Consider the following 6,937-nt stretch of genomic DNA (forward strand, 5'->3'; position numbering starts at 1 on the left):
TATTAGATGAATATGCGAGCTCGGTGGCTCGGCTGCTGTTCTTTCCCAGTTTTGTTTCTCATCGCGCGCGTAATAAGCTTGTGAACACAATAATTGCAGTGATGAGTCTTACAAGGGGTGGCAATGTTAACTTTATTATATGCAATAATTGCTGACAAATTTTCTCAATGAGCTAAGCTAGCAAGGAAACAACCATTACGAAAGCATGTGCTCAAAAACATCAGTGGTGCTTTATTTCGCCATCACAGAGAAATTACCATTGTACTTTGATTACTTTGCGAGCGCAGAGTTCTTTCATTCATAATTTTCTTTTCTCTTTGCGCCCAGTCAAATGGCCGGTGAAATTGATGACGGACGGCCTCATGAATTCTTGACATTTGGGGTTCACGAGCATCATTCTCTGAGCCACAGTGCCATCCATGGAGCACTGAAACAGTGGATTCTTCGCAGTTGACAGCAGAACCGCAGCTGCAAAACTTTTTAGGGGCTACGTTTTTCTATCACAATCTCTGCAGCCACTCTAGAGGCTGTATTCTCTAGGAGGGTAACGGAAACCTCGAAAGCAATACTGGGGTAGAAGTGCCCTCCTCTATCGATGCCAGCTATTAGGGCCGGTGTCGTTGAGATAGAAGGTGGTGCACGCAGCTTGTTAAGGCAGCCTGTTCACTCAGTGTTGCCCTGAATAGCTCTCACGAGGAAGCCAGCAATCAATGCCAGCGTGCTTGTGTTCAGGTTCTGTTGTGGAGGGACTGGAGAAGAAGGATGGAGTAAGAAAAATCTCCTGACAACCTTCAAGTATCCGAGTACGGTCGCAACTTATCCACCACAATCATACACTTTGAAGACAGTGAATTGATTAGTGATTTACCTTATATACTTACTGGTGCCTGATATAGCGCCCTTAAAATCGGCCACAAGCCAGGGTTAAGTAATCAAGCGAAAAAACTACACATAACTTGTTTTCCAAAAAAACCCCTAGGATAGCGAGCCATTCCACTTTCAGGTGCTCGAAGAAAGCGTCTTCATTTACAGACATGTAGTAATTAAGAAGTGATTTCTGATCTGCATTGATGAGGATACGCTGCATACTTGGGTACCGCTCCAATGCAGCTAGGTAAGGGAGCAGAAGCTTTCGGAGGTCCTTCCTTGGAGAGGCCGTGCACTCTGTGTCAAGAGAGAGATTTGATGCTGCTCCTAAAGTGCCCACCACACTTCAAACCTTGCTACTGGCTTAGTGAACAGTTCCAGTGACAGAATTTTTTGCAGAGCTGACAAAGCTGTGTAGGCATCAATTTGGTCATTGCTAACATTCAGCTGCCTAATGGTGGAAAACAACGAGCCCATATCATCACTTGAAAGCTTCCCTGTTAGAACAACATGGAAGCCTGACTGCAAGATATGCTTTGTGCACAAAACAGTGGACATAGTTGTACCATTCAGTGCCTCGTAGGTCTCTGTCGTAAGGAATTCCAGTTTGTGGCTGGTGCTCTCTTTCCATTAAGCAAAGTACTACAGGCACTCCAACGCCAGCCATGAGAGCCTACAAACTGAAAAAATAACTTAATGAGTGATCACACCTCTTTGGAAATAGCAGCAGAGCTTTCAGTACAATATATGCATGAAAAGTCTCAAAAATTATAAACAAGCATTAATTTTAACCGGTTTTTCACATGTTATTGAAAGGAGCCTTGCACCACAATGCACACAATAACAGATAGATGAGTTACAAAAGACTATTCAGCAGCTTATCGACAACTGCATACCTCTTATCCTCTGCACTGTAAACCGGCATCCTCCAGGCGTCCCTGCTCACTATGGGCCCAATCCATTTTCAGTCCCTGACAGTGCCTGACTGCTTGCGGATTCGAGTCCAGCGTACAATTTTCTCGGGCAGCCAGAAGGCTCCGCTCACCAGTCAGAAAGCTGCCCGCATCGCCATAGCAACAGGTTTGTTTTCCACCTCTGGCAGTCCGCGGACTGCTTGGGGCTGCGAGGAAGGCAGCAGTCGACAGCTGCCTGGAGAGCGAAGCGCTGTGTTGGCGGCCATACTCGGATTATGTCTAAGGGAGAGTCGGAAGGTTTGGGACGGTTGCAGGAATTGGACAGTCAACGTATCTCTCAAACGAATAGTTAAAAAAACTTCACAAACTGCCCAAGAGATGGCACCACCATAGCGATTGTTTGGCTGTAACGGCAGTCGTGCTCGTTCGGCAAATCATGCTGTGAATGGGAAGCAGTTGACTACGGAGTGAAAAGTAAGTATTCCTCGTTCCAATCGCATCTTTCTCAAATCCAAATGGCTAGAAGCGTTCTCGAGAACATGCGTCATTATAATCCGTTCGCCAAGAGTTAGTTCAGGCCTAACAAGAAAACTTTTGATATTGAAGGCATTTTGCTTTGCGCGACTCGGCTTGGGAGGAATGAGAAAGTTGAGTTGAGAGTGGGATGGGACACTGGTCCCATTCCTCCCCAGAACAGGAGCGATGCTCTGAATAGCGGATCAAGATTGTGAACAAGGCTCCCGTACGGGAGCCGAAACGTCATTTTGTTGTTGTTTTTTTGTTTTTTACTTTTGGTCGGCGTCCTCCTTTTAAGTTTTATTATGATCGTCCCCGACCAGACGAGTTTTCGTCCAACTCTCGACTTCATCAGGATTAAGTAGCATTGACACCTGCATAATCCTTCAGAGTTTATATTACATTCTAGGTATGAGTGCACTTGGTATGCCGTAAAGAAGACTAAATAACTGGCAGGTTGAATACAAAATAATAACCCTCGTTGTGGAACAACACACGTCACTTTAAATGCGGGCTATGGAGCGCATATATGCTATGTTTGAGTTTACTATACAGGCTTTAAAAAACAAGCGGAAGTTCTTAAGGTTTTCTGGTGCATTGTTCGTTGCTTATTTTTACTATAAACGCACCTGACTAGAGCGCGGCGGTCACAAACAGAAAATGTCTGTTTCGAGAGCGTTAGCTCTTACTCATCTCGTTTCGAGATTTCGTGGGGTCTGCTACTAACCTTGATCACAGCGCCAACTGTGGCAGCAACTACTCATCACGTTTCGAGATTTCGTGAAGTCTCCTACCATCCTGAGATCAAAGCGCCATCTGTGGCTGCAGCTAGATAACAGAGCACCTCGCATTGAGACTTGTAGCGCCATCCACAATAGCATCGTAGAAACAACCACCTGCCGCGTGCCAGTGATGACGTTCATGTCCAATATGGTGGATAGAGGTGGAATTATGTTAGTATGACGTCAGGGGAAGAAATGGCGGCATTAATTGTTTCGGTTTCTCGAATCCAAGATGGTGGTTATTAAAATTGGATGTGCCCTCTTTTGCCTTTCCCCCCTCAACAAAAAATATCCTAAAGCGGGTAAAATGTAATGTAGAACAACGGCCTCCCATCCTGGGAGAGTTGTGTACCGAATTTGATAGGCAAATAAACCCTATGGGTTGTGTAAATAAAATAAAATAATATAATAAAATCACAATTAAATAATAAGTAAGCATTGTATACATGCAATTACTAATTGAAGCGCTACCAAATCGCACCGCAAGTCTAATTCTAGGCCCACCTTGACCCCCCAATCGAAGCAAATTCCGTTTGGGACGTGTCTTGAGGAGGTAAAACTCGACAATGGGTAGACGTGCATCGTAGTTTCTCTGATAGATGGCGCTAGGCGGCGATCGTTCCGCTAGGCGGCGTGCGTGCACGCGTAGCCGAGCATGGTGGCAAACCACCCAGTTTCAAAGCGTATATATTACACTCCGTTTCTCTTGACAAGCGGCGCGTTCTTCTCCGCTTTCCTCATCTAGTAAACCAAACATCTAAGGCTCGATACTTCAACGTCTTCCAGATGGTGGCGGCCTTTTTTTTGCTTCATCGCTATTCTGTTATTTCCAGTGACAGATTTTTTTGCGCGGTAACAATAAATCTCCGCAAAAACACCTGTATTTTACACACTTCCTTTACAGTGTACGTTTCCTAGTTGCTCGTGAAGCCCTGAAAATTAATCTGCTCAAGGCAAGCAAGATGCATTACGGACTTAAATGGATGCAGGTACGCTCAATGGCGTACCAGTTTGCTGCAGCTCTAAACCGGAAGCGACCGCCGTCGTGTGAAACGAAGAAATCAGCTTGCAGAGACTGGTTTCACGAACCGCAATCCAGAGCTGGCGATTCTATCTCCTGAAGCAACCAGTCTGAGTCGGGCCACAAGCTTTAATCAGCATAATTTTTATGCTTTCCTGTCCAACGTCAGAACCGTCTACGACCGCCACAAACTAACCCCAGGCCGCATCTACAACTTCGATGAAACTGGATTCAAAACTGCACACAAATCACCAACGGTTGTTGGAGCGCGCGGAGACAAACAAATAGACCAGATAACATCAGCAGAAGCGGGCGAATTCTTTACCGTCTTGTGCACAGTTAAAGCTGTAAGGAAAGCTTTGCTTCCGGTGTTCATATTCCTCCGGGTGAGATATAACGATTTTTGTTTTAATGCTGCTCCATCTGGAAGTCTGGGTTTGGCAGGCAAGTCAAGGTAGATGTCCGGGGAACTGTTTTCACTGACATGTGACATACGACAAGGTATGTCCAGGCTAGTGACATACGACAAGGTATGTCACTGCTTAATATTTTGAAAGCTAACCCAACTGAATATTCCTACGCTACTAACTACTCTAGTGGCGCCATACAGCGGCTAAACTGCATTTCCTGGCAGTTGGCAAGCCTTGAGCCATTTCGGGGCTAGATGCTTCGTCTTCTTCATCTCTCGTGCTTCCTGCTGCCTTGCGCGTTCCAACGTCTTGCGCGTCTTATTAAAGCAAGTAAACCAGCCCTGCTTACGCCAACCGTTTCTCAGTGACATATTTGGTGGAGGTGCTGGGTAACGGCCCATGTGCGCTGACCTCGAGGGCACCTTTGACGTCAGCTCTCAACGCGTGGCTACAACACCAGTCCACAAAGCGAGCCGCCGCCTGCGAGGCCTACAACCAGAGTTCGGCCAACTGACAGCGCCGGTAAGGGCCATGACATCCACCGCGGCTAGCCAGACAAGTCAGCACTCCGGGAATGCCCCGCCATTTGTCCTTCACGCACCTCGATTGCCGCCACCGTTCCACGGGGACAGGTTCGAGGACGTCGAAGACTGGTCGGCCAGCTTTGACCGAGTGGCGGGTTTCAATGAGTGGGACGGCGAGCGCAAGCTGCGCAACGTCTACTTTGCGCTGCTGGACTCGGCCAAAACGTGGTTTGAGAACCACGAAGCATCCTTTACCACCTGGGAGGCTTTTAGTCGAGAGCTGCTAACGACATTTACCAGCAGCGAAAGAAAAGAGAAAGCTGAAATCGCCCTGCGCTCGAGATCACAGCAGCCGAACGAGGGCGTCGCGATGTTCATCGAGGACATGACCCGACTGTTCAATCGGGCCGACCCTGCTATGCCCGAAGCCCAGAAGGTACGCCACTTAATGCGTGGCGCAAAAGAGCAGCTGTTTGCCGGACTGGTCCGTGACCCGCAACGAACAGTCTCCGACTTCACCAAGGAGGCAATGAGTATCGAGCGCTCTTTACAGGAACGGGGCGCCCACAACGGACGTCAGGCTAATGTAGCAGCCGTTTCCCAGTCCCAGTACACGCCTACGTCGCTGCCCGCCGAGGACCTTCGGGAGCTTGTAAGAAGCCTGGTGCGCGAGGAACTGGCGAAACTTCGCTTTGAAGCTCCACAGGTCAGCGTCGCTGCCGTTACGGACGTGGTCCGCGAAGAAATCCGACGATTTGTGCAGCCACCCCCCGCTCCACACCCGGCGCCCTCCGTTATGACGTACAGCGAGGCGCTACGAAGTCCCGGGCCAGCGATGCGAGCATTTTCCCCCATCGCTCTTGTGCAATACCTGCAGGAGCCAATCGCAACAGCACCCTCCGTGCCGCAGGAGTTCAGGCCCCCCGTGAGCAAAGCGCACGTTTGGCGTACGCCAAACAATCGGCCGCTCTGATACCTCTGCGGAGAGCCTGGCCACATCCTCCGCCACTGCCCCTACCGCAGGATGGGTTTAAGGGGGTTTTCACCTGACGCACCTCGACCACGCTACGATGAAAGGCCACGGGATTTCGAACAGTATTTGGCTGAAAATGTGCAATCTTCGACCTCGCAGCGACGCAAGTCCCGATCGCCATCCCCAAGGCGGTTCTCTTCGCCCGGCCGCCCGTCATCCTCTGGCCAGTTCAGAGGTACGGCCCCACGTCGGGAAAACTGAAGACGGCGTCCTCCGGGGGTAGGGCTGCCGCTACTGGACCGAGTCAAGAGCCTCCACCCGACGATTCGCCGCGACGCTCCGGCCGACGGCGACTTGACCCGACGACCTCGACGAGGCGCTGCGACCGACTGGCCTCCGCCGAAATTCCGGTATCCGCCGACAACCACGACGTTACCGCACTCGTGGATACCGGCGCCGATTTTTCGGTAATGAGCAGACGGTTAGCCACGGTCGGTCTTGAGGAAGGTTTTGACCCCTTGGTCTGGGCCGCAGATCCGGACAGCTGGTGGCCACGTGGTAACTCCGATCGGTGTCTGCACTTCGCGAATCCAGATCCGCGGTGTTACTTTCCCTGGCTGCTTTGCTGTGTTACCCGAGTGCTCCAAGACCTCATACTCGGTTTGGATTTCCTTCAAGAGTACGGTGCCGTTATCAACCTCCAGGAGCTAATCGTGTCGTTTTCCACCCAAGGTCCTGTCGACGACGATACCGAGCCACGCAGGGCTAAGTTATGCGTTTGTGACGACCACGTTTTGATCCCATCAAGATCCAGCATGTTTGTTACTGTAGAGTGCGATAACAGCACCAAAATTCGTGGCATCGCTGAAACCAACATGTCGCTGCTCCTTGGTCGGCAAGTCAGTGTTGCTCGAGGATTTGTTGAACTGA

The 6,937-nt window shown here is 49.6% G+C and overlaps 2 pseudogenes; one reads left to right on the plus strand and one right to left on the minus strand.

The window, feature by feature from the left end:
• Positions 1–298: 298 nt before the first annotated feature.
• LOC144133729 (uncharacterized) lies at positions 299–3,148 on the minus strand (annotated as a pseudogene).
• A 108-nt stretch (positions 3,149–3,256) lies between these two features.
• On the plus strand, positions 3,257–4,558 carry LOC144133730 (uncharacterized; annotated as a pseudogene).
• The last annotated feature ends 2,379 nt before the right edge of the window (positions 4,559–6,937 follow it).

Source organism: Amblyomma americanum, chromosome 5 (genome assembly GCF_052857255.1).
Source record: "Amblyomma americanum isolate KBUSLIRL-KWMA chromosome 5, ASM5285725v1, whole genome shotgun sequence".
NCBI classification, from domain to species: Eukaryota; Metazoa; Arthropoda; class Arachnida; order Ixodida; family Ixodidae; genus Amblyomma; species Amblyomma americanum.